A 7,588-nucleotide genomic window follows, 5' to 3' on the forward strand; every position below is an offset into this window, starting at 1 on the left:
TGATTTTATAGCCGCATACTGTTTTCTGGGGGGCCTAATGCTGCTGAAAGATTAGAATCACCCCATAAATTACTTCATTCACGCAAGTAGACCCCACAAGGTTTTCTTCAAGGGGTTTATCATATTTTTAGACAGTCCAGTTTTCTTCTGAAAGTTTCTTGAATAAGATGGATCAAAATAAGATTAGCAATTTTTTAGCAAATGCGTCAGTTTATACCAGCATTTTTCACACACGGCATAGACCACGGCCAAAATTCATCTCCTTTCACATTCTTCCACTTCTCCTGAGCATGGGGATACCAAATATGTGTGTCTTATTTATCACATAGAGAAGTAGGAGGGCGGACGATAGAAGAAGATTATTTCACAAATCGCTTTTTTTCAAAGCTGGTTTTACAAAACTCAACAGAGTTTCTATAACACTTCCAAAATATCTGCTCTTGAAGCAGAAATCCCAAAATATTAATCTAGGGGTATAATGGGAATTATTTTTTTTGGGTTTTCTAAAATAAGAAATTGCAGGTTTATGCAAATGGAGCTCTCCAGCAGATGAACATTAGAGAATATGCAAACATGACATCCACCCCCCACCCATTCCCTCCCTCACCCTTGGAGTAAAATCAGGGGAAAAATAAAAACGTAATGTAGGGCAAATATATTTTCAACGAATTAACTAAAATCTAATAATTCAGAACAGTGTGGTATTTTTTAAAACATGGCTCAATGCACAGGCCTGGTTGTGAGGGACATGAGGGACAGAAATATCGGGAATCTTTGCGGTGCCCGTCTTTTCTGCAGACGCGCCACTTTTTCTGAGGGTTGCTTCTGGTTGGTGTTGGGGGAATCCGACTGATGAAGTGTCTTTCAGTCAGTCGCGTGACATCCTCAGACTGGGGGCATTCTCGGGTGTCCTGAACATCAAAAATGAGGCCTTCAATAATTTTCTCCTGGAAATCCAGGTATGTGTCTCTGCCTCTGTTTTTTTTGTAGAGCACAAATGAGTTGTGGATTGCCACCTGTAACAAATAAATGGCCACTTTTTTGTACCAGGTTTTAGTTTTGCGTTTTACTAAATAGGGCTGTAAAACCTGGTCGCTTAAATCCACCCCCCCCATGTACTTGTTATATTCGGACACGCTCACTGGTTTGTGCTTGTCCGATGTTGCCCCCCTTTCCCTCACTGCCACTGTTCCTGCGGTATGAATCGTGCTTAGCACATACACGTCTTTGCGATCCCTGAACTTGACCGCCAGCAATTCCTCAGATGCATAAGCACAGGAGTCCCCCTTTACCATGCGCTTCCCCACTAATTGCTGTGGAAAACCAATTCTGTTTTTGCGCATGGTACCACATGCCCCAGTCCATGCAGCATGCAAATGCCTAAACAGGGGCACAATGGAATAAAAATTGTCGCAGTACAGGTGGTACCCCTTGTGAAGTAGAGGCTGCATTATCTCCCACACGATCTTACTGCTGGTGGAAAGATCAGGGGGGCATCCAGGAACATTTATTGTGCGGTCCCGCCCTTCATAAATTCTGAAGGCGGTGGTATATCCTGACCCGCTTTCACACAATTTGTAGAGCTTAACGCCATATCTTGCCCTTTTTGAAGGTAGATATTGGCGAAAGCTAAGTCTGCCATGAAAGTTGAGGAGGGATTCGTCCACACTTACATTCTGCTCAGGGGTGTAGAGTTGCAGAAATAAATTATTCAGGGAATTTATTAGCGGTCTTATTTTGAACAACCGATCCCGGTTTGCATCGGTACTTGGGGGGGCCTGTGCGTTGTCATTGAAGTGGAGGAACCTCATTATTGTCTCATAACGAGACCTGGGCATTACTGCAGAATATACTGGGGTGGCTTGGGCGGGTCTTGTTGACCAGTAAGACCTAATGGAGGGCTTTTTGACAATACCCATATTTAGGGTGAGCCCCAAAATTTTTTTTAATTCCAGCAAATTGGTGGGCGTCCCATCTCTGGCATGGGTGGATGAAGGTTTCTGCCTTATATATTGAGTGGCATATAAATTTGTTTCGTGGACAATCTGATTTAGGATGTCGTCCGTTATAAATAAATGGAAGTAATCCATTTGGACAAAATTTGTATTGTCCACGGTTATGCCAGGAGTGGCAGTAAATCCGTGGATTCTAGGCCCAAAAGATGGGGCAGGTGCCCATACAAGAGCCTGGACTGAAGGGACCAGGCTGTCCCGTGCTACAGCGCTACTTGGCCCTGCGCTTTCAAGTTCTGCAGTTTCAACTGCATCAGGGACAACGTCCCCTGAAGATGAACCTGAAGTGACGCTGTCATCGTCACTACCTAAAACAGGTTCCATCTCGGACGCCATCTCTGACGCGGTCTCCGACTCAGACCACAGCATGGCGTATGCCTCCTCGGCGCTAAACAACTTCCTCGCCATAACGTAACTAACACTAACACTAACTAAACAAATTGTTTTTTTTTTTGTTTTTTTTTAATATAAAACACACAAACTAACTGCTATATATATCTACACTACCGCTAACAAAAAAATAAACCGCTATTGCTATATATATTATATATATGTGGATATATATATAATTATATACTCCCTACCTGCCTATTCTAATAGAATAAAAGATAGAAAGGTAGATATATAGAAAAAAAGATAGATGGATAGATAGATTGTATAGATAGATAGAAATCTATCTATACAGAGAATGTTTTAGAGTGTAACTGTATTTTTTGTGTAACTGTAACTGTAATCTTCTGGCAGCAATTCTCCCGAGTCTCTTCTTCTCCTCAAACTGAAACAATGTTTGAGGAGAAGAAAAGAGGCAGGAGATTTACTGCCAGAAAAGTCAAAATAAAACAAATGTGGTCGCTGTGATAGGTTTTCACAGCGACCACATGTTCAGGGACCATCAGATTGGTCCCTGATACTCTGCCCAGTGCCCAGAGCTGTTGGTAACAGCGTGGGCACAGGGCTGTGTGCACGCGATCGCGTGCACACTGTTTTCTATGCAGAAATGCATGTGATCGCTGTGATTGGTTGTCACAGCGATCACATGTTCAGGGGCCAAAAGATTGACCCCTGACATTCTGCCCAGTGCCCATGGCTGTTAGCAACAGCCAGGGCACAGAGCTGTGTGCACGCGATCGCGCGTGCATAGTCTCTGAAGTGCCGCCGTAAATAGTCTATACGGCGGACTTTAGAGACCCTGACCGCTGGCCGTATAAATACGGCCAGCGGTCGGGAACCTGTTAATGCCTTCAGGACTGAGCCTGTTTTGGCCTTCAGGACGAAGCCGATTTTTCCAATATGACATGTGTCAGTTTATGTGGTAATAACTTCGGGATGCTTTTACCTATCCAAGTGATTCTGAGAATGTTTTCTCGTGACATATTGTACTTTATGTTATTGAAAAAACTTTGGTCGATAAATTCAAGATTTATTTGTAAAAAACACCAAGATTTAGAGAAAATTTGCAAAAATTTGCATTTTTCTCAATTTGAATGTATCTGCTTGTAAAACAGAATACCACACAAAATAATTACTAGTTTACATTTCCCATATGTCTACTTTATGTTTGCATCGTTTTTTGAACATTATTTTATTTTTCTAGGACGTTACAAGGCTTAGAACTTTAGCAGCAATTTCTCATATTTTCAAGAACATTTCAAAAGGCTATTTTTTCAGGGACCAGTACAGTTCTGAAGTGGTTTTGAGGGCCTTATATATTAGAAAATCCCCATAAATCACCCCATTTTGAAGACCACACCTATCAAAGTATGCAAAACAGCATTCAGAAAGTGTTTTAACCCTTTAGGTGTTTCACAGGAATTAAAGCAAAGTAGAGGTGAAATTTACACTTTTTTTTTTGCCAAAATTAATTTCTGTACCACAGAAGGTTTTACCCAAGAAATGCAACTCAATATTTATTGCCCAGATTCTGAAGTTTTTAGTATCCCACATGTGGCCCTAGTGTGCTAATGGACTGAAACACAGACCTCAGAAGCAAAGGAGCACCTATTGGATTTTGGGGCCTCCTTTTCTTTAGAATATATTTTAGGCACCATGTCAGGTTTGAAGAAATCTTGTGGTGCCAAAACAGTAAAAAAAAAACTAAAGTGACCCCATTTTGGAAACTACACCCCTCAAGGAATTTATCTAGGGGTATAGCTAGCATTTTGAACCCAGGTTTTTTGCTAAATTTATTTGAATTAGTATGTGAAGATGAAAATCTACTTTTTTTCTGAAAAAACGTAGAACTTTTTTACAAGGAATAAAGGAGAAAAAACACCCCAACATTTGAAAAAAGCAATTTCTCCTGATTATAGCAATACCCCATATGTGGTAATAAACTGCTGTTTGGACCGAAAGCAGGGCTCAGAAGAGAAGGAGCACCATTTGGATTTTGGATTTCTGATTTTGCTGGAATAGCTTTCAGTGCCATGGAATTTATCTAGGGGTATAGTTGACATTTTGAACCCACAGTTTTTTTGCTAAATTTATTTGAATTAGTATGTGAAGATGAAAATCTTCTTTTTTCTGAAAAAACTTCTTAATGTTGCATTTTTACAAGGAATAAAGGAGAAAAAGCACCCCAACAGTTGTAAAACAATTTCTCCCGATTACGTAAATATACCATATGTGGTAATAAACTGCTGTTTGGACCCACAGCGGGGCTTAGAAGGGAAGGAGCAGTATTTGGCTTTTGCAGCTCAAATTTAGCTGAAATGGTTTTCGGGTGCCATTTCGTATTTGCAAAGCCCCTGAGAGGTCAAAACAGAGGAAACCACCCAAAAGTGACCCTATTTTGGAAACTACACCACTTAAGGAATAGATCTAGGGATATAGTGAGCATTTAGACCCCACAGGTCTTTTGCAGAATTTATTAGAATTAGGCCGTGAAAGTTAATATCAACATTATTTCTCCCGAGTACGGCAATACCCTACATGTGGTCATAAATATTTTTCATTAGAAAGTAATTAACCCTTTCCGGACTGATCCATTTTTTTCTTTTTCTTTTTGTGGTGTGAGGGCTTATTTTTTGCGGGACGAGCTGAAGTTTTTATTTGTACCATTTTGTGGTAAATACAACTTTTTGAGCACTTTTTATTTACATTTTTTGGTAGAGCCAAGGTGACTAAAAAACAACGATTTTGCCATTTTAAATTCTTTATTTTTCACGGAATTCACCGTGCGAGTTAAATAATTGTATATTGTAATAGTTTGGACTTTTACATACAGAGTGATACCAATTTTGTGTATTTTTTTATGTTTTTACATTACTTTAGAGAAAAAATGTGAAAACATTTTTTTTTGGACTTTAAATATATATATATTTTTTTCACTAATAATAACTATTTACTTTTGTTTTTTTACACATTTTATTAGTCCCCCTAGCGGACTTGAACCAGAAATCAAAAGATAGCTGGTACAATACACTGCAATACTAATGTATTGGAGTATATTGTCATTTTTACAGGATCCTGTAACAGCGCAATCGCTGTTCCTGTCCGTTAGTCCCGTAGTAATACACAGCTGACACCCGCAGCATATGGCGCAGGCTCAGCGCGTGAGCCTGCTCCATACATCACCCCCACACCATGACATGCTATTAAGTCGTGGTCCGCGAAGGGGTTAATTTTTCACTGATATGCCATTTTAGTGCTCTATATGTTATGCACAGTTTGTGCCACTGAAGACAAATACCTCATAAAATATTAACCAAGTTCTCCCGGGTATGACGATGCCAGATCTGTGGGAGTAAGCTGCTGTTTGGGCACGCTGTAGGGCTCAGAAGTGAGGGAGCGCCATTTGGCTTTTGAGCGCAGATTTAGCTTGGCAGTTGTTCTATTTGGCGTTTTGCTGGTATTTCAGTTTATAATGTGGGGGCATATGTAATCTGTGCAGAGTACATCAGGACATAATAAGAGGGTATAATAATGGGGTAAATAAATAATCCGCAAATATGTGGCCAGTGTCGCACTGATAAATGGTGCCCAATCTTTTCCGCTTTTGGAACACTGCACATTTTGCATCGCCATATTCTGAGAGCCAGAACTTAATTATTTTTTCTCCACCGGAGCTGTGTGAGGGCTTATTTTTTGCGGGACAAGCTATAGTTTTCATTGGATTTTTTTGATCACCTTTTATTCCATTTTCTGGCAAGCAAAGTGACCAAAAACCAGCAATTCTGACAGTGTTTTTTATTTTTATTTTTTTATGGCGTTCACCCTGGGCTATAAATTACCATTTTACTTTATTCTGCAGACGGTACGATTACGGCGATACCATTTGTATATAGTTTTTTTTAATGTTTTGCAGCGTTTGCACAATAAAATCACTTATTTATAAAATAAATTATTTTTTGTGTCACCATATTCTGAGAGTCATCACTTTTTTATCTTTCAATCAATGAAGCTGTGTAAGGGCTTGTTTTTGCGGGACGGGTTGTAGGTTTTATTGGTACATGCGACTTTTTGATCACTTTTTATTGTATATTTTGGGAGGGGTGGTGACCAAAAAATAGTGATTTTAGCATTGTTTTTTTACTTATTTTTTTTGCGGTGTTCACCGTGCGGGAAAAATAATATTATAATTTTATAGTTGGGGTCTTTACGAAAGGGGTGCTACCAAATATGTGTACTTTTTTTTAACGTGTTCATTTTTTACCTATAATAAGACTTATTATAGGAAAAAAAGCATTTTTTGTTTATGTAACTTATAACTTTTATTTTTACACTTTTTTTAAAAAACATTTTTATTATCTTTTTTTTACTTGTCCCACTAGGGGACATTTAGACTTGCAGCTCTGATCTCTGCTATAATACATTACACTACCTACATAGTGTAATGTATTCTAACTGTCATTGTGACATGATAGTCCTCATAGGCCTCCATACATGGCAGCCTGGAGGCCATTGTCTGGCCTCTGGTTGCCATGACAAGGATCGCCAGCCCCCACAAATGCATGTGGGGGCTGCCGATCTGCTCTAAACCTCTTAAATGCGGCGATCGCAATTGACCGCCGCATCTAAGGGGGTAATTACCGAAATCAGCGGAGATGGGCTGCTGATCAGCAACACGGCGAGCAGGACAGACACCCTGCACAGTTAACCGCCGCTGCAGTGTTGCACCGCGCGGCGGTTAACTGTTAAAGTGCGAACGTAATTGCATGCCCAGGTGCGCGAAGTTACTGCTCATCTGGACGTGCATTTACGCCACAGTGCGGGTAGAGTTTAAACAGTATACATTTTGACCCTGTGGAGAAAGAAAAAAAAGATAAAACAGTGTTCACTTTACCTTTAAAAAAGAATGGATCCATTAAACGGGTACTCACTGTATGCCAACTGGATAACTTTGCAGGATACTGGGATTGCAAACTGTTGCTTAGTAAGGGGAGATTCACACGAGCGTTGCGTTTTTGCGCGCGCAAACAACGCGGCGTTTTGCGAGCGCAAAAACCATTTGACAGCTGCGTGTGTCATGCGTGTCTGATGCGCGGCTGCGTGATTTTCGCGCAGCCGGCATCATAGAGATGAGGCTTGTCGACGCCCGTCACTGTCCAAGGTGCTGAAAGAGCTAACTCTTTCAGCAC

The 7,588-nt window shown here is 40.4% G+C and overlaps 1 protein-coding gene across 2 annotated transcripts in view; it reads right to left on the reverse strand.

The window, feature by feature from the left end:
• Positions 1–7,387, reverse strand: part of TMEM200C (transmembrane protein 200C) — a 154,626-nt gene extending 147,239 nt beyond the window's left edge. The window contains exon 1 of one of the 2 annotated variants that reach the window (XM_075826404.1): positions 7,331–7,387. The gene's annotated coding sequence lies outside the window, so the exon portion shown is untranslated. Of the gene's footprint in view, positions 1–7,293 lie in introns of both variants that reach the window. The other variant, XM_075826403.1, reaches the window with a different exon arrangement.
• Between the last annotated feature and the right edge of the window lie 201 nt (positions 7,388–7,588).

This window comes from Rhinoderma darwinii, chromosome 5 (assembly GCF_050947455.1).
Source record: "Rhinoderma darwinii isolate aRhiDar2 chromosome 5, aRhiDar2.hap1, whole genome shotgun sequence".
NCBI classification, from domain to species: domain Eukaryota; kingdom Metazoa; phylum Chordata; class Amphibia; order Anura; family Rhinodermatidae; genus Rhinoderma; species Rhinoderma darwinii.